This window comes from Hylobates moloch, unplaced genomic scaffold (assembly GCF_009828535.3).
Source record: "Hylobates moloch isolate HMO894 unplaced genomic scaffold, HMol_V3 SCAFFOLD_6, whole genome shotgun sequence".
In the NCBI taxonomy this organism is placed as follows: Eukaryota; Metazoa; Chordata; class Mammalia; order Primates; family Hylobatidae; genus Hylobates; species Hylobates moloch.
The window spans coordinates 26,480,183-26,500,257 of NW_026652281.1; the positions used below are offsets into that span (position 1 = coordinate 26,480,183).

The 20,075-nt window shown below is 37.5% G+C and overlaps 1 protein-coding gene across 3 annotated transcripts in view; it reads right to left on the bottom strand.

Annotated features, from left to right (window-relative positions):
* Positions 1–20,075, bottom strand: part of ZNF474 (zinc finger protein 474) — a 118,280-nt gene that overhangs the window by 15,856 nt on the left and 82,349 nt on the right. Inside the window, exons 1-2 of one of the 3 annotated variants that reach the window (XM_058440577.1) lie at positions 18,835–18,908; positions 7,769–7,948 (exon numbers count right to left, since the gene is read on the bottom strand). The gene's annotated coding sequence lies outside the window, so the exon portion shown is untranslated. Of the gene's footprint in view, positions 1–7,768; positions 7,949–8,916; positions 9,067–18,834; positions 18,909–20,075 lie in introns of those variants that run through there. The other 2 variants (XM_058440576.1, XM_058440578.1) reach the window with 2 other exon arrangements.

Genomic DNA, 20,075 nt, shown 5'->3' on the forward strand with positions numbered 1-20,075 from the left:
TTTTTTTTTTTTTGAGGCAGAGTCTCACTCTGTCGCCCAGGCTGAAGTGCAGTGGCATAATCTGGCTCCCTGCAACCTCTGGCTCCAGGTTCAAGCGATTCTCCTGCCGCAGTCTCCCAAGTAGCTGGGATTACAGGCTCCTGCCACCACGCCTGGCTAATTTTTGTATTTTTAGTAGAGACGGGGTTTCACCATGTTGGCCACGCAGGCCTTGAACACTTGACTACTCTTTTTCAAGTAATTTCCCTCCCTCTGTCCCAAACACACATACTTACACACCCACCTGTACCCATACACATGCCCTTTCATGTTCATTCATGGAACTGATGTCACCATCACCATCCATCATAGTTACGTTCAGTGATGCCACTGTTTATCACCTTTACAGCACTCAGCACCTATGTTTTTGTTCTGTTTGTTTGAATGTGTAATATTTATCTCCTTAAATTGCATGTGAACTTCAAGACAATAGAGACATACTAGCACTCTACATAGTTATATCCCCAGCACCTAGCCCAGTGCCAGGCACGTTGTAGGTCATAACAAAATAAATTTAATGCTGACTGAGCTGAGTGAGATTAGCTTGATTTTATATTAAATTTTTAAACAAAACTGAAGTTCATTATTTATATGAGGAATAAAAAACATAAAGGGGCTTTTGGAAAAGAAGCGTTATCAGACAGCTTTGTAATATTTTCTCAAGTCTTATGCATATGTGATCATTTAACTCTTGTTCATTTTTATAATACTATCTCAAGGAATTAGCATTATAAAAATATTATAGCTTTAAAAGCATAACTATACTGAATCCAAGATAAATGAGAATCTCTCCAAGGACCATGAACTAGACAAAGCACTATACCTCATGGTAAAGATTATCAAGTAGTGAGCAACCAGAACAGATGGGCTGCTGCTCCCTAGAGAATTGACCTAGACAGGCACACCAAAGTTAGCCATATGAGCAGCTAATCACTTGTGCTGGGGGCACTGCCTAACTAGGTAGAAAGCTGAAGGAGAATCACAGAGTTTGGCTTCCCTGAGCTAAGTTTATTCATACATTGTTTTTCTTGACCACATATGTTCTGAGTGCTAATGACTTTCAAAATTTAATTTCCCTTGGAAGTCAGATCTCTTCTTTTTTAAATTTTTAATTATTATGAATACATAACAGTTGTACATATTTACGGGATAGGTATGATATTTTGATATAAGCATACAACATGTAATAATCAAATCAGGATAATTGGGATATCTACCTCCTCAAGCATTTATCGTTATTTTGTGTTGGGAACATCACAATTCTACTCTTTTCATTATTTTGAAATATTTACAATAGCTTATTTTTAACTATAGTTGCCCTATTATGCTCCTGAACATTACATCTTATTCCTTCTAACTGTATTTTTGTGCTCATTAACCAACCCCTATTTATCCATTTCCCATTACCCTTCCCAGCTCTGGCAACCATCATTCTACTCTACCTCAATGAGATCACATTTTTTTTTTTTAGCTCCCACATTTGAGTGAGAACATGTTCTACTGTCTTCCTGTGCTTAGCTTATTTCACTTAACTTAATGTCCTCTAGTTCCATCCATGATGTTGTAAATGACAGGATTTTACTCTTTTTATGGCTGAATAATATTCCTTTGTGTATATGTGCCACATTTTCTTTATCCATTGATCCACTGATGGACACTTATCTTGACTCCACACCTTGGCTCTTGTGGATATTGCTGCAATAAACATGGGAGTGCAGATATCCCTTTGACATAGTGATTTCGACTTTTTTTGTCTATATACCCAGCAACTAGTTTGCTGGATCATATTGTAGTTCTACTTTTAGTTTTGTGAAGAACTTCCGTACTGTTCATAGTGGCTGTACTAACTTACATTCCTAACAAGAGTGTACAAGGGTTGCCCTTTCTCCACATACTCGCCAGCAATCAATATTGCCTGTCTTTCTGATAAAATCCATTTTACCTGAGATGAGATATCTTGTTTTAGTTTTGATTTGCATTTCCTTGACGATTAGTGATGTTGAACATTTTTTGACTGTTTGCGTGACTTCTTTTGAAATATGTATATAGACCTTTTGCCCATTTTTAATTTTTCTCTAGTTAAAAAAATTTTTTTGAGATGAAGTCTTGATATGTTGCCCAGGCTGGTATTTAACTTAGGGCCTCAAGTGATCCTCCCACCTCAGCCTCCTGAGTAGCCGGGATTATAGGTGCATGGCACCAAGCCTGGCTTTTTGCCCATTTTAAAAATGTATAATTTGGTTTTTCACTATTGAGTTGTTTGGGCTCCTTATATTATCTCATAATCCCTTGTCAGATGGGTAGTTTGCAAATATTTTCTCCAATTTGTGGGTTGTCTTTTCACTTTGTTGATTGTTTCCTTTGCTCAGTAGAAGCTTCTTAGCTGGCTGTGATCCCATTTGTCCATTTTTGTTTTGGTTGCCTGTGCTTTTGAGATCTTACTCAAGAAGTCTTTGACCAGACCAACGTATTAGAGTGTTTTGCCAGTGTTTTCTTCTAGAAGTTTTATAGTTTTATGTCTTAGATTTGCTGTAGTCCTTCCTGATTTGATTTTTTTCTATGGCGAGATATAAGGATTTCGTTTCATTCTTCTGCGTATAATTATCTAGTCATCTCCCTTCTAAAGAGAACCTCCAAGTACCAGGCACTCAAGAAGAACATTTTCAAGGCCACAGGCCTTTCAATATCAGTGTGTGATTTTTGGAAGATACCTCATCAGAACTCCTTGAACATTAGAAGGGCTGACAAACTATGGCCTACAGGATAAATCTGGTCATCGTTCAGCTCTTTTGTAAATAAAGTTTTATTGAAACACAGCCATGTTTATTCATGTGTGTTTGTCATTGACTGCTTTTGCCCTAAAATGGTAGAGTGTATGGCTTACGAGCCCTTACCTATTTACCATTTGGGCAAAGACAAGAAAACTTTCTAACTCTTCCATTAGACCATTTAAATTAGATTTCATTTTAACATTAAGACATCAGGTTATTAATCAATGTGAACTTACAGCACTTGATGCAACCAGAATCCTACTAAGTACTGTCTGCACAGAACTCCATAAGGCTCCTGTTAGAGTCTCCTCTCAAACAAACGCTTGGCTGCATTGCACCTTGGGGGACTTTCTATTTGCAGTTTGCCACCCTTTTTAACCGATTAACAACTTGCCATCTTTATATTCTCCCTCTCTGCTGCCCAAAATAGTGTATTCCTATTGCCATATTTGTGTGCAATCATATTTAGAAATTGCTTCTCCGTGTTTGTAAGACTCCACAGAAATCATCACTGATCCCACATGAAGGATGTTCTGGAATTGTTCATATTCTTCACCATTTACCACTTACTTCTAGAATTGCATATAATCCTGAAAATGTGTCATTCACCAGATAGTCTGGGAAAATGAGTTAAAATAATATTACATATTTATTCAAATTATGTAGACCCAGAGAAGAAACAGTCATATGAATGTCTAGTTGGTAAAACTAAAAATTCTCTTAGAAGTAATAGATAAGATTTAAATTATAAAATAAGCTGGAGCTGGGCGCTACGGCTCACACATGTAATCTCAGCATTTTGGGAGCCAGAGTGGGAGGATTGCTTGAGCTCAGGAGTTCAAGATCACCTTGGGCAATATAGTAAGATCTCATCACTATAAAATATAAAAAATATTAGCCAGGCGTGGTGGTGCACGCTTGTAGTCCCAGCTACTTGGGGGACTTGGGAAGGAGGATCACTTGAGCCCAGGAGGTCGAGGGTGCAGTGAGCTGTGATAGCGCTGCTGCACTCCAGTCTGGGTGACAGAGCAAGACCCTTTCTCAAAGAAATAAATGAATGAATGAATAAAATAATTTGGAAAATGCAACTAAGAGAAATAATAGTTTACATTTTAGGCTCAAAAGAAATAGGAATTTTATGGAAGTGATATCAAGATTTGGAAAGGCTGGAAAATATTTTTTCTTAGTTAACATTTGAATGTTTATAATTTTCTGTCACTTCGTAAGAGTATGTGATGACATTTATTCTGATGCGTATTTTACCAGGTATAGATTTTTCTCTGTAATTGTGAGAAATATACTGTTAAATAGGAAACACAGTTGATGTTATAAATAATGTTTTCTTGCAGAAATTGTGAACAAATAAATATTCTCCTCCTGCTTTTTCCTGTCTAGAACAGTGTCTGGAATACAGTAGATGCTCAATAAATTACTGAATAAATTGATAAATAAAAATTAAGTTCAAGTCACATTCTATATTAATGGGCTTGAAAAACACTTATTTTTTTCACTGGGATTATGATTCCTCAATAAGTTTATAACTATATTTTTGGCTTTTGCTTATTACAGAATCACTTAAAATAAGGTTGCTGCCTGGGGAAACATTTGGGCAACATGCAAGGAGGACTGCCCAACCTGATTCTAATTCTTGCGTATGGTTCACTAGTAAGCAGTCATGGAAGAACTCAGCTTCCATATTTATTTTGAATACTTGCTTCAAGTATTCAAATAATATAAGTTGGCTTATTAAAATTAACATGCCAATAAGGATAGACAAACAGATCCATGTAACAGCATAGACAGTCCAGAACCATATGGTCAATTTACATACATGATCAATTCATTTTTGATGAAGATGCCAAGACAATTTGATGGAGAGAGGAAAATCTTTTTAACAAATGAGAGTGGAACAACTGGATGCACATAGGGAGAAAATATCAACTCCCTGCTTTCACTACACACAAAAATTAACTCAAGATGGATCATGGAACTAAATATAAAAGCAAAAATGATAAAACTTTAAGAAGAGAATACCTATGATCCTAATATTTGCAAAGATTTGTTAGACAAAACACAAAAGAACTAAGTATAAAAGAAAAATATAATAAATTATACTTTCTCTAATTATAAACTTCTGCACATTAAAAAAATTAAGAAAATTAAAAGGCAAGACATAGATTGGGAAGAAATGTCTGCAAGACATATATTTAAAAATTGGATTATCTAAAAATTTAAATTTATAAAGTTAAATTCTAAAATGCCCAACGGTATTGACATTAAAAATAATTACCTAACAAAAATGAAAGTATATGTCCACAAAAAGTCATTTACAAATGTTTACAGTAGCTTTACTCATAGTAGTGAAAAACTGGAAATAACATAAATATACATCAATAGATAAATGAATACAAAATTATAGCATATTCATACAATAGAATATTGTTTCACAATACAAATGAACAAACTACTAATATACACTACATGGATCCCTTTGAATAATGTGCTGCCAAAAAAGTCAAATGCAAAAAAAGTATAGGTACTTAATTATTCCATTTATATGAAACAGTAGAATAAGCAAAGCTAATCTGTAGTGACAGAAAGTGTATCAGTTATTGTTTGGTGGGTAGGTGCATGAATGGAAAATTGACTGCAAAGGTTAATGGACGTTTTCTCATATTTATATCTTTGTTGGTTTCATGAATATAATCATTTGTCAAAACTCATCAAATTTTGTACTTAAAATGGGTGCATTTTATTGTATGTGAGATATACATCAATGAAAAAGATATTAAAAAGAAAAAAATGTTAAATGGGTAAAAGGTATGAATAGATAATTTTTTAAAAGATACAAATCTCCAAGAAGTTCATGAAAAGTACTCCATTAGTCATCAGGAATATGCAAATTATGACCACTGTGACATATTATTCCATATTTATTATGAATATCTACCCTATCAATCATTACTTTCACTCCTGGGTCCGAATCCAGAATAAATAAAAACATATATCTAATAAGACTTGTGCAGGCTTCCTTTTTTTTCCCACATATAAGTGAGATCACGTAGTGTTTGTCTTTCCTTATCTGGTTTATTTCACTTAGTATAATGTCCTCAGGATTCATCCATGTTGTTGAAAATAGCAGGATTTTCTTCTTTTTTAAGGTTCAATAATATTCTATTGTATGTTTATACCACATTTTCTTTATCCATTTATCTGTTAATAGATAATTTGTTACCATATATTGACCATTGTTAATAATGCTGCAATGAACAAGGGAGTGTAGATATCTCTTTAATATACTAATTTCATTTTCTTTGGATATATACCCAGCAGTGGGATTGCTAGATCAGATGGTAGTTCTCCTTTTAACTTTTTGAGTTACTTCCATATTGTTTTCCATAATCCATAATGGCTGTATTAAATTACAATCCCACAAACAGCATATAAGGGTTCCCTTTTCTCCACATTCTCACCAACACTTGTTATCTTTTGTCTTTTTAACAGCCATTCTCACAAATGTATGGTAATACCTCCTTGTGATTTTTATTTGCATTTCCCTAATGATCAGTAATGGTGAGCATCTTCATATACCTACCTGTTGAGTGCAATAATGGTTACCATGAGTGGAGGATGAGGTGAAGAGAAGGTAGGCAAAGGGTACAAACCTTCAGCTACAAGATGAGTAAATGCTAGAAACCTAATGTACAGCATTGTGACTATAATTAAGAATTATTATAATTAATAATAATTGAAATGTGTTAAGATAGTAGATCTCAAGCATTCGCAGCACAGCCAAAAAAATGTAACTATGTGATATGATGAATACTTCAATTAGCTTGATTCTGGTAATCATTTCACAATGTCTACATATATCAACACATTTCATGATAAACCCCAAATATTTGTGATCTTTATTTGTCAGTCGTACCTCAGTAAAGCTGGAAAAAAAGTTAGAAATAAAAAATAAAATTAGGAGAAAAATACTTTGTGCAAGAATCTTTATAGCTGCTTTAGTTATAAGAGGCCCAAACCAGAAACAAACAAAATACCAATCAATGTAATAAACAAATGTAAAATAAGCATATAATGCAATTATACTTACCTTTAAAAAGAATCGTACTACTGACTTAAAAAGCCACATTGAAATGCTTGAAAAAACATTCTGCTGAGCCAGAGACGTTAGTCCAACAATATAATATATATGGTATCATTCTATTCTTATAAAGTTCATGAACGGCCAACTGTTCTTTGAGGATAGAAATCAAAACAGTGGCCCCCTGTGGAGGGAAGATTGGCTGGAAAGGATGTGAGGAAACATTCCAGGGTGAAAGAAATGTCCCATGCCCCGACTGAGGTGATCATGACGTGGTTGCATATACCTGTTAAACTCATTGATTTTAGAAACTTGAATTTAGGAACTCAAGATTGGTTACAGTTTACTCCATGTCGATTTTATCTCAAATAATTAAAAAAACCCAGCCAAGACAATTGAGTAAGTATAGCCTTAACACCCCTTTTCTTTCATGGATAATCTGGCTAATAAACATATAGTTCTGAATTAATGTTAAAACCCGACTTCATCTACTTTTCTTTGAAAAAAGTTATTTTAAAAATCATTCTTTTAAATACAATTGTATTATCTTTTAGGTATTAGAACATTTAATCCATAGTTCACTCATCATTGCCAGCATCCAAAGAAGTAAAATGACATTCAGTGTTTTGTTTAGTAGTACTTGAGATTTTTCACTTAAGAACTAATTATTATTATTATCATTTGGATTTATTTTCAATAGCAAGGAAATAGTTACTGAATACTGGTGAGAAGCCAATGGAAGAGACCAAGAATATCTAAGAGAAGCAGTTGTTATTAGTTGAAAGGTTTGAGATTTAAGACCTACCAGACAACAGAGAATGCACACACCATGCGAGAGCCTCACCTTGTGACATTTGTTCTTTACCTTTTTATTTTGCCTTTTAGCCTGAGCACCTCTGAGTTTTCAGGGAAGGAGCTGACGGAAACAGGAACAGAATAGCTGGGAGCTCCAAGATTCACATTCCTTGCAGGAGTTGGTGTGAGTTTTTGAGGCTGCTGTGTAACAGGAACCGCAGCCTTTGTTGCCTGGATGTATCCTGGCAACCTGTCAACAAAAGGGACGGGACTCAGTTCTCCAGTAATTAATGGGAAACAGATAACAAAGTAGGTATTGGTTTCAGCTTTCTTTTAAATTGACTCCAGGAACTTTACCGATGGACTGAGCAACCAACAGGGACAGATAAATTTAAGTCACGGGCTCTTCTTGATGTAGAAACACAACATTTTATTTTAAAGAAGAAAAGAAAACAATATTTACTGATTATCTTATTGATCTTTTCTAGGGACTTTAAAAAATACTGTGACGGTTAATATTGAGTGTCAACTTGATTGGATTGAAGGATGCAAAGTGTTGTTCCTGGGTGTGTCTGTGAGGGTGTTGCAAAGGAGATTAACATTCCAGTCAGTGGACTGAGCGAGGCAGACCCACCCTCAATCTGGGTGGGCACCATCTAATCAGCTGCCAGTGCGGCCAGAATAAAGCAGGAAAATGTGGAAGGACTTGACTTGCTGAGTCTTCTGGTCTTCAGCTTTCTCCCATGCTGGATGCTTCCTGCCTTGGAACATTGGACTCCCGGTCTTCAGCTTTTGGATTCTCGGACTTACACCAGTGGTTTGCCAGGGGCTCTCGGGCCTTTAGCCACAGACTGAAGGCTGCACTGTCGGCTTCCCTACTTTTGAGGTTTTGGGCTTCCCTACTCCTCAGGTTGCAGATGGCCTATTGTGGAACTTTACCCTGTGATCATGTGAGTCAATACATCTTAATAAACTTCCCATCATATACACATCTATTCTATTAGTTCTGTCCCTCTAGAGAACCCTGACTAATACTAATACCGTCTACATAGAAGAGCTTGGGCCAGGCGCAGTGGCTCACACCTGTAATCCCAGCACTTTGGGAGGCTGAGGCAGGTGGATCACCTGAGGTCAGGAGTTCAAGACCAGCCTGGTCAACATGGTGAAACCCAGTCTGTACTAATAATACAAAAATTAGCCAGGCATGGTGGCACACACCTGTAATCCGAGCTACTTGGGAGGCTGAGGCAGGAGAATCACTTGATCTCGAGAGGTGTAGGTTGCAGTGAGCCAAGATCATGCCATTGCACTCCAACCTGAGCAACAAGAGCGAAACTCCATCTCAAAAAAAAAAAAAAAAAAAAAGGAAAAGAAAAAGAAAAAGAAAAAAAAAAGAAGAAGAAGAAGAGCTTGGTCTCCTCTAAAACAGGAAAGAAGGATCGTCTCCATGACTCTCAAAGTTTGTTCTATGCTTTGGTCTGAAATGCAAGCAACGACAAGATGTAGAAGCTATGCTTAGTCTATTTTTCTAACACGTCCTAAGACATAGAAAACATTTTAAAAACTAAGGCTAGTATTTAAAAATATATCTGAAGTAGTGTTTTCAAGATTCATATTTTAAAATACTCTGAGATATTAAGATAATTGTAGTACAACTCCACAATGAAATATTCTGCAAGCATTAAAGCTTATGAGGCAACAATTTATTGACCTGGGAAAAAGTTTACAATATATTGCTAAATGAAAAAGAGAAGCTACAAAACAGAATAAATAGCATAATCTCATCAAATTTTTGTGTGTGCTCATGTGCACACAAACACACAATTAACTCAAAGAATATACACTCCAGTGTTAACAGTGGTTACCTACAAGTGGTGAGATTAAGGAATCTTTTTACCGAATGTTCCTTACTGGTTAGCAAAAAAAAAAAAAAAAAAAAAAAAAACTTGACCGCTAATATTCCCCAACCCTGTCCCTTGTCCCCAGATAATGTAATTGGGATATGGAGGTAATTCACAGGACTCTTAATTCTGCTGAAGTGACTCTTTAGGCCACACAGTCTTAGAGATCCCGAGGGACAGTAATGTTTCATACCCTAACTTGCAATAATGCTCTAACTATTCTAGATATCTAATTTATGATATAAAATATTTCTAATTTAGATGCTTCTGAAATCATAAGATACATACACAAATAATAATACATGCATACAATGACATAGAGCTGATATAATATCAGTGAGTAAATGTTGAGATGGGGGCAAGAAAACCCTGTTTTACATGTTGCCTTTTACCTGTAGGCCCCTAGTTGACACACTTTTCACTTTACACAAACTGCATGTTTTATTGGCCCTATTGTGAACTAAGTGTGGTCTTTCCCTAAAGAAAGTGCCCAATAAATAAACATCATCCCAAATGCACACCTAGTATTCAGTCCAGTGGCTATTTGGGCCAGATGGCAGAAGAGACAGGAAGTGTTGGCCTATGGCAGGACAACCTCAGGAAAACATCACGAGAGTGGATATTTCTGAGCTCAAGCTGGGCAGAGTCTCTATCCTGGCTGGAGCAACTCTTAGGAGGCCCAAGAATAACAGAGCTTGCAGGCTTTGTTAGCTGTAGCTGATGGTGCACTCACGGCCCTCTCTTCCCTGGTGCTGTGGCTGAGTTGCCAGCTGCTTTTCTGTATGCATCGAAGCTGCTTCTAAAACTGGCTGGAGTGGAGCCTTTGTTTCTTCCCAAATTCTGGACTCATTTTTAATTCATAGCTTTGTAGTTTCAGTCAGAATTGAACTTCCTGGTGTTCAAATGTATTTCATCTTGGCAAAACAGGCGTTCCTAGGTGCTCTGTCTCTCTCTCCTTCTCCCTGTCTCTGTGTCTCTCTGCTCTTTTCGAGCGACCAAAACTTTTAAGCTGCTCGTATTTTTTTTTTTTAAGCATGCGCAGAGGCATCTTGGACATCAAAAAGCTCTCACAACACACAACCTTTTGATGACTTAAGTGTAAATGAAGCAGAAACATATGGATTCTATTTTCCATAAGTCACATACGGTCCTAAAAAATTAAGGAGGGTATGTGTTTTGCACGATGTATTCTGTTTAGTTGAACCCAAAACATCTGAAGAATACTTGGAGGTTGATGAATCCAAAATATTTACCCATCCCTATTTATAACATTGTGGGGGAGCCCTTGATTTATGGTGACAACTAAACTGCTCACATCTGTTGAGTGGGCAACCAGCAACCAGTGTGAGCTTCAAAGATAACCGTGTTCATTCTTCTGTTCTGGCTCCAGGCATTCAAGTCAGCCTCAGATCAAAGACACTGAAGCCTTTACTTGAGCTGGTCTGGTTTGCTCTTGCTTGAGCTTTTCTCACCTAAAACAATTGCCAGTTATTTCAAGTTATGTGATATCCAATCATGCTTGTGTCACTGTGGGATGATGCCAGCCTCCAGCAATAATCCAGATCTGACCCTTTGTGGCAGCAGCCCCACCACAAGGAATCTGGATTATTTTCCCTTCATAAAACCACAGCTGTTGTGCCTGCACAAGCCCCTGACTTTTTCATTAAAGGAATGAATCACGTTTTCATGGAGCAGGAGAAATGCTTCTCCTTGCTGGTATCTCTGCCCATCCTCCAGACTCTTCACTGATGCAAAGCCCAAATCTTACTTTGCAAGCTACCAATAATCCTTTGGAGTTTATTTAAACTTGACAGAGACTACATTTTGTGAGAAAAAAAAATTGCAATGGCAGCAGCAGGGATCCAAACAGGATGTTTGTGAAGTCTGGCAAAATAGGTGCACTGAGTGCCGTGTTCTTGTCTACCTAATTATTGTTTACTTCATTCTTATCGCCTAACTCAGAAACAGCAAGTTCCAGCCACCTGACATCCGTTATCTCAAATCTTTTAACCATCCTACAAGGTAGGCATTAGTATCCTTGTTTGACAGATTAGAAAACTGAGGCTCAAGAGCATTAAGCAACTTGCCCCATTGGCAAGGCTATTCCAAAGCAAGTCTGGGATAGACGTGTGTGTCTTTCTGGTGCCCAAATGGCTTCCCTTCGCTGCCTTCTGCTAGATCTTGCTGCCATATTCCCATATCCAATAAATAATATTTTCTATGAGTTGCCCAGACTCAGTAACATTTAAAACCTAGATCCTCATGTCTCTGAAACAGGAGGATTGAAGAAACACTGAAGAAACATTATATATAACACTGAAGAAACATTCCCTGTCCATAGGAAGGGAAGTCAAAAGACAGAAATCCTTCTATCTATCCTGGCAATGTTTGTATTATGAGTTTGACCTCAAAAGAGAGAGTCATTTTTCAAATACGCCTTTTGTCACAAGAACAGCCTTTGTATACATTGAGTTTTATATACTGTACTAGATTGAACTGTAAAATGTCTAAATTTAAAATAGTGCAAAAAGTGTCCTGTGGTAGATTAGAAGGAAAGGAGGAGAGGGTGCACTTTAAATATTTTAAAACTTAAAAAAATGTATTGTATTCGATACACTGGAGTCCTGTCCATCAGATCTTAAATCTTCAAGGAATCCTTGCCCTAAGATAGTATTTCTCAACTTTTCTGTGTTAGTGCCCTCTGTCACAAAGAGTTTTAAGGTTTATTTTCCTAATCTTCCCTCACCCACCATGAAATTTTAATATCACAGATATACCTTATATCTGTTTATGTACTGTGGTTCTTTGGCCCGCCACAAACAAATGCAATATCTAAGATTATGTCACCCTTGAAACCAATTTTCACTGCTTCCATGGGGAATGCATGCTGAGGGTCATACATCCAGAGAGCTGACAGTGTTGGCCTCAGATGATCTCATGGCCAAGCTGATGTACAGAAAAAGTGGCCAGGAGGCCACAGAAACCATGGTAATCCTTCACAGATTGCCTAAACAAAAGAGAGCGGCAAATTTTCCCTTAAGTGTGTTCAAGAGAAAAATGGACTTGTTTGAAAAGGGGCAATAAATTTATGATATTTTCTATGTATTTGAGTGGTTTTATCATAGAAATAGAACTCTTGGAGCTGAAGTGGACTTCAAAATTGCATCTAGTCCAGCCAACAATCCTCAGGCAAAAAGATATTTTTGGTCTGACTTTTTAAATTGGTGAAGCATTTAAGTAGAGAATATTAAGTTATTTGTTTATGTAGCACAGATTTAAATTCTGACACCAAGAAAAAAAACATTGTCAGAAGACGCCTCTGCTTTATCTTTGCCATAATAAAAACATTGCCAGGACAGATAGAAAGATTTCTGTCTTTTGATCTTCCTTCCTATGGACAGGGAATGTTTCTTTAGTGTTATATCTAGCGTTTCACAGATAATACAATATTTTGTACATACTGTGTTGTAAAGCCTCTTGTTTCAGGGACTTGAGAGTCTAGGTTTTAAATGTTTGCTGTGAGTCTGGGCAACTCATCACAATCCTGGCTCTCCAGGCTGCCCTGGCTCAGTTCTGTATCCTGGTCTTCCACTTCTTTTCTGAACTTTCCCAACACCCCTAAATCAGGACCCAGAGCAGCTTTACATAGTAGGTTCTCAGTGAATATTTGCCTACTCTGCTGGGCACATACCTTATTTTGTTAAAAGACAGAATAGTGACAAGTGGGTTGAAGATAACCAAAGTTACAAGATGTTAAGACCAGATTCACATTTAAAGATTTTTACCTTTTAATGTTAACATTTTGAAACAATTTTGCATCTTTTTAGAGATTTGGCAGAAGTCCAAGACCTTATGGCATGTGAACAGCAAGTATTTAATCAGTAGTTTATTACTCAAAGGTTTCTAAAGCCGGTTTAAATTAGAGTGCTCATGGCTGATAATAGTCTAATATTTGATGTTTTCATGTGTGTTTTATGAAGTGCTTTTCAACTCCTTAATTAGAGATAGTAAGTTATAAGGAAATTCCTTCTAATTGTCCTTCTTTCCACCAGTCTCAGAGAAAGGAATATATTTCTCTCTGGTAATTTGCCCCCCCAGTTAGCCTCTCCTCTCTAGCACTTTTAGTTTCTTCTATTCTGTTGGCTTCTTCCCCTCGACTTTTAAACAGACTCAGCTGTCCTCTATCTTAAAAGAAAATAATCTGCATTTGCTGTGTGTTCCTACCTACTTCTTGAGCAGGAGTGATCCAAGCCCCTGGCTCTGTTTTACACACACACACACACACACACACACACACACACACAATTTAATCACCTCTGTACCCCATCATTTGGTTTCTATTGCTTCTCTCACCGAAGCATCTTCTGAGAACATCATTGGTGCGCTCCCAATCAGCTCAGCCAAGACCTTTTCCTGGTTTCCATCACCCACCATGACTTTGATACATTTAACTGTTGCCCTCCCACCCACTAGAAATTCTCTTCTCCTTTAAACACCTCATTGATTTTACAGGCAAAGAAATGTACCAAGTTTTTAGGCTGACTTCAAGACTTGATTAGTATGAATATAATCCATCCAAGAAGCAAAGAGTTCAAGACCTAAGTCACAGCCACAGTGCTTGGTGTGGAAGCTGTTTGTCACCACTGTGAGTGAGTGGAGAGAGAGATGACAGCCGGTTAGTAGGGAGCACTGTATTCTGAGACGTGGAGATTATTCTTGCTGCATGCCAAGTCTCATGCCAGGCAATTTGCTATTGGGATCGTCCTTTGCTATGACAGGTGGAGTTTTCTGTCTCTCTTCCTTTCCTAATTTCCTGCAGATCTTTGCTAAAATAGAAACTTGGTTAGAGTAATAATACATGAAGGTTTTACCAAGAGATGATCAATATCAGCAAGACTAAGTCTATTTACCTTTTAGAGGCTTTCCTTGAACCCTGAAAGCCCTAAGCCGACTCAGGTAAAGACTGTACCATGCCACTCTAGTCCTTGTTAACTACCTAATGAGGCTGAATTGAGGGCCCACGGTAAGGGATGAGGATGCTAGAAAAAGAAAATATTGTACAGACACTCACCCTAGGCTGACTTCACAGGAACCAAAATAAAACTTAATAGGAAAACATCCTCTGGATCAGTGATTCTTAAATCGTGATAATTCTTCCACCCCAGGAACGTTTTGCAATGTCTACAGACATTTTTGGTTGTCACATATAGGGTGAAGGAGAGTGCTGCTAGTGGATAGAGAACAAGATGCTGCCAAACATCCTAAAAAGCACAATTAAGTCCTCCACACACAAAAAAAATTATCTGGTCCAAAACATCAGTAAATGCTAAGGTTGAGGCTTGTGTGCTGAACTCTCCGGGTGTAAAATAGACTCTGAGTGGCAATGTTTTCTTTCTACAACAGGCTGAGTCAACAGGCTTTTTTCCAGATTAATGGTGCATAACCAAGGGGTTCCATTGCAAACGAAGCAGCAGGCACAGAGAGTCTCTATAGCTTGTTCATATTTCTACAGCCAATATGTGAGGACACCTTGGAAATGTGCACGCTGGCCTGGCCTGACTCACTTCACGGCCCACGCTTTTTTCCATATCACCTGCCCCAAGCAGCTGAGCTGCAGACATTCAGTTGTATGTGACTAAGGGCTAAATCACTTCTGCAATGCAAAAATTAGCTAGAGAAAATGCAAAGACAGAGAACTGAGACTAAGTGTTCCCTGTGAAATTTGTAATGGAATTAGAGTGGGAGAGAATGAAGCTAGGGGTTGTCTGATATGTGGGCAAGGACAGACTCTGAGGTGTGAGGTCAGAGCCAAGTTATAGGAAAATAAGATGAAGTCAGCTGGCTCCTAGATAAAGCAAAAGACTGGCAAAGGCTCTTACAAAAGTAACGATCCCAGCCAGGTGAACCTGGTCTTTACCAGATTCTCTCTTGCATACGCCGTATTTGTTATATCCTCTGGACCTGGAATCACCCAGCTCTCCTGTGCTTCCCCAGCTTTCACCACAAGTCACCTCTCCTTTCCCTTTGTTCTCCTCTAAAGCTCCTTCTCAGAGCAGCTCTTCAATAAGCAACCATGAATTTTCAACTTTTTGGCTAGTAAGATAGTGCTTATGCTTCACTTTGTTATTATTAACAATACGTTATCTCTCCAACATTAGACTCAGAATGGAAAATTTTATTTATACTATTGTAAAGTCAATGCTTTGGGAAATATTAGCTATTTTTGCAGATGAAACTCTATTCCATCTTATTTTGGAAAAGAGGCATCTGAAGTCCAGAGGGGAAAAAATTATCCACCCAGTTTAAAGTAGAGCCAATGAAAATAAGGCCTTTCTCACTCTGTCTTTTGTTATTATTGTTTATTTTCTTGGACGGGCAGTATGTGTGCACGCACGCACACACACACACACACACACACACATATATATATATACACACACAGTACAAAACTGAAAAATAAAAAAAAATAAATTCTATTTCCACCCCTGACTCACCAGGTTCCCACTCCTGGACCCTACTGTAGCAGCAGCTTCCATTACCAATTTCTTGTGTATCCTCCCAGAAAGTCTATGCATTTACAGATGTACATCTATGTGTGAATATTGTCTCCTGGCCTGAAATCAGTGCCCTTCCCATTCCTCTTTGTGGCCACCACTTCTATTGCTCAAGACAAGCCATGACAAAACAGATGACACATTTGTGCTGTTGAAGGAAAACTCAGTGACTCAGATAGACACAAATTGTTCCATGTACCTTTCATCCTCATTACCAGGTAACTTTGCCAAGGTCAAGTGGTGACATTCTGATTTACCACTAAACTGACTGGATGTAACTCACGTTTGTTGACAATATGAAATTCAGATATCAAAAAGGAAAAAAACGCTTAAATTTTTGAGTTTCATAATTAAACTTGTTTTTATTGCTTTGTTGACAATATTATCTCTCTTTTAGTTCAACGGATGCAATCTATCTGAAAAGCTAAAAATAGGATTTCTCTAAAATTGCCAATTAATACCCAAGTCTTTAAATTTAAGTTCCAGAATCATCACATGTCTGAAATTTTCCTTTAGCATCTCAGGTAAAAGAGCCAAAAGGGTCTCATTGTTTTAACTGGCCAGATTAGGCTGGGCTTAATCCAAGCTCCTGGTATGAAATGCAAATTTGGCTCACCGTGGCTGTGCCATTTACGAGAACCTGCATTTGAATAACCCAGGAATACATTTCTCTTGGCTCTTATAGAGCCCTTTTGATAATGACTCTAGCCCTCCTAAGGTTTTTGTCCAGGTTGCCTGAAAGTGGACAATTTTTACAAGTCTGCTTTGGCGCCCATGGCATGGATTTTTATGGAAAGCCACAGTTGTTTTAGTGGGCGCCAGTTTGCCAGCAGATCTCTGTGGGAGCCTCCCAGCCAATTTGATGAGAACTATATGCATCTAAAACATGCCAAGTGATGTAAGGAGTGACATGTCCCCAGTTCTTTGCTCTCCTGCATATGACCACCGATACATCTTTGCTGTCAATTTAAGGACACACTATTGAGTATGTGCAGTATTTCCGAAGTCAAAAAACCATTTCTATATTGAAGCCTCGTCTGCTTTTTCCCGGCAAACATGTCTGTTTCTCTGGGATTAGATCCAATTTATTCTATCATATCAAACTGCTAATGCAACAATGATACAGGTTCATTGGGAATATATATTTTCCATGAATGAAACAAAATGAGGATTTGGTTAGGAGAAAGTAGAAATGTGGCCCAAGATTAATTCTCAACATGCCTTTTAATAACCAGCAGGAAAAATCACTCATTTAGGTGGCTTCTAAATGAGTGTTCAGATGTATTTATGCGGCCACATGTAAATCATGATGTAATCACCAGGAAGTCAAACTGAGATTGGCTTAAATTAGAGTTTACAAGGTTCTTGCCCCAAGATTAAGACGTGTCCCACATTTTTCCTTTATTATTTTTTTCTATCTGCCATTTTACTCTCATGTTTTATTACTTTGTATTATTGGAAAGCTTATTACAGTTTTACTTTATGAAACAAGAAGACTAAGTTTATTAATGGCTTAATTTAGAAACAGCACAATTCTCATTTAATAAACTAAACTAGAATTCTGTAAGCCAGTTATTTCATATTCATAAACAATCCTCTTAGTATATTTTTTCAATAAGGCCAGAAAACTAATGTATAGCAGAGAAAAACGTGTACATGAGAATAGATTTTATGTTTCATGCAAACCAAAACTCAAATGTAACCTGTTATTTTACAGTCTTCACCTTCCCTTCAATTATACCAGCTTTAATATTTTTCCTTTGAATTCCCCTGAGTCAGATGGTTCTCTTAAGCCTCAAGATTATAAAAACAAGAAACCTTTCCAAAATCACATGGTTAAAGTCTCAACCTGCTGTTAAAAATACTACCGGTGAGGCCAGTGCTGCATTCTCTGGACAGCTTTCACAGGCTATACGAACTCAGAGAGTCACAGTGAACTGTAGGGAGCATGGCATTCTGTACCACCCTGTCCCTAGAAAAATACCATGGCAGACTCTGGGAATTGTCTACCCAACATCTATTTCCTACCTCACTTGCCCTTTTCTCTTTCCAGTAAAGAGGCTGAGAAAAGATTATTTTCCCATCTTCCCTTCCATCTGGGGATAGCCTTGTCACCAAGTTCTGGCTAAAAAGACATAGGAAAACATCTGTTAGAGCAGTGCTTTTCAAACTCTGCTGTGTAAAGGTATCACCCAGAGATAGTGTCAAAGTGCTGAATCTGAATCAGGCAGGGCCAGGGACATTGCATTTTAATAAGTTCACTAGTGATGGGTGATGCTGTGATCTGAGGACCACAATTTGGGTAGCAAAGTCTTAATGGGCTTCTAGCAAGGATTTTCCTTCTTGATTTGGACAGCAGGGAGAAAACTTCCTCTTGTTCTCCCTTCTGGCTTCCTGCTTTCTAATAGAAGTGAAGAAGGACGTAAATGTGGAGTGGGTTGACCCATCTTATATCCAAGAGGAATGGAGGCTAACATGCTGAGAATAGCAGAACAGAAGAATAGAACATATCTAGGACTTTGATGATGTCATTTTGCCACTGAAGTCAACTAATCTTGGCACCTTCTACTTCTAGACTTTTTAAAAAATGGAATAAGAAGTATCATTATGACTTATGTCACTACTTGTAATGTTTTCTATTATATGAAACCTAATAGTTCGTATGTATTACACAAACTAACCTGATACATCCAGAGCCAGGTTTATAATTTATCAGCCCTGAGGCAAATCCCATTTCTTATAGTCAGTAGCCTACAGAGAGTCACCAAGCCTGGGGAATGGTAATTCTTTGGCTGCCAAGTCTTCTGGGAGCAGAGAACATTCATTCATGTGCTGCTAGATGAAAAAAATGTATATTCTTAGGATTGTGGCAATTAACCCATGGCACAAAAATGGGGAAAGGGTGAATGGAGAGAGGCGTAAGATTTGGAACTGTTTCTTGTATTTTCTTATTCTCTAATTAAACTATTCTGAGGGATGACAGAACAAGTGGTTTCCTATGAGTGAGCTCATAAAGTGAAGTTTGCTGCTGAAACTCATTGGCATCCAAAGGCATTTTTTGGTGTCTAATACTGAAGGTATGTGTTGCAGAATTACAGTAAATTGACTAATGTGTATTATTTTGGAAAAGCATGACACTTGCTTCTCCTAATATTAAACAAATACAAGGTGAATGCAACTTTGTTAACAATGCATTTCGAATTTGTTTGCTCTATCTTTAAGAATATTTTACCCCCAAAGCTTTGATCATTCTAATTCTGTCCAACTCTTTGATATCTTTCTCTCTCACATCTCAATTTTCTCATAGTATTAGTTAGGTTACAATCTTACCTGCTGTGAAAAACAAACAATAGTAGCTTAAATTAGATACAAAATTATGTCTGCCTCATCTAACATCCAAAGACAGATATGGAGCTTCATGGTCAGCTCTTCACATTTCCACATTCTCCACTGGCTATTGAATGGATATGGTTCAAAGCGGGTCCACTGGATTTCATCTTCCACTGGCTAATGTTTCCACATGGAAGAGATACACATCACTTTCCTTTTCTTCCCATTAGCCAAAGCAAGTTACAACTTAATGGAAGTTAGGGAATCACAATAACCACATGCTCAGAAGGAGGAGAATCAGAATATTTTTAAAGAGCCAAATAACTGCCACAATATTTAAACAGTGAATTGCAAATGCCATATAAGACTAGAAATACTAGTTATAATGATTGCTAGAACAAATCAAAATTAAATTACTCCCCCTAATTTTGCTGCCAACAACTGCGTTAATCACCATCCTCCCTACTTGGTGCAGTTTTTTTATGAGTTTCTCAGATAGGGGCCATACTTACTAATGTGTGGCCTAATAACCAGAGTAGAAAGGAAACCATGATTCTGTTGGTCTATATTACATTGAGAAATTGGCCATGCA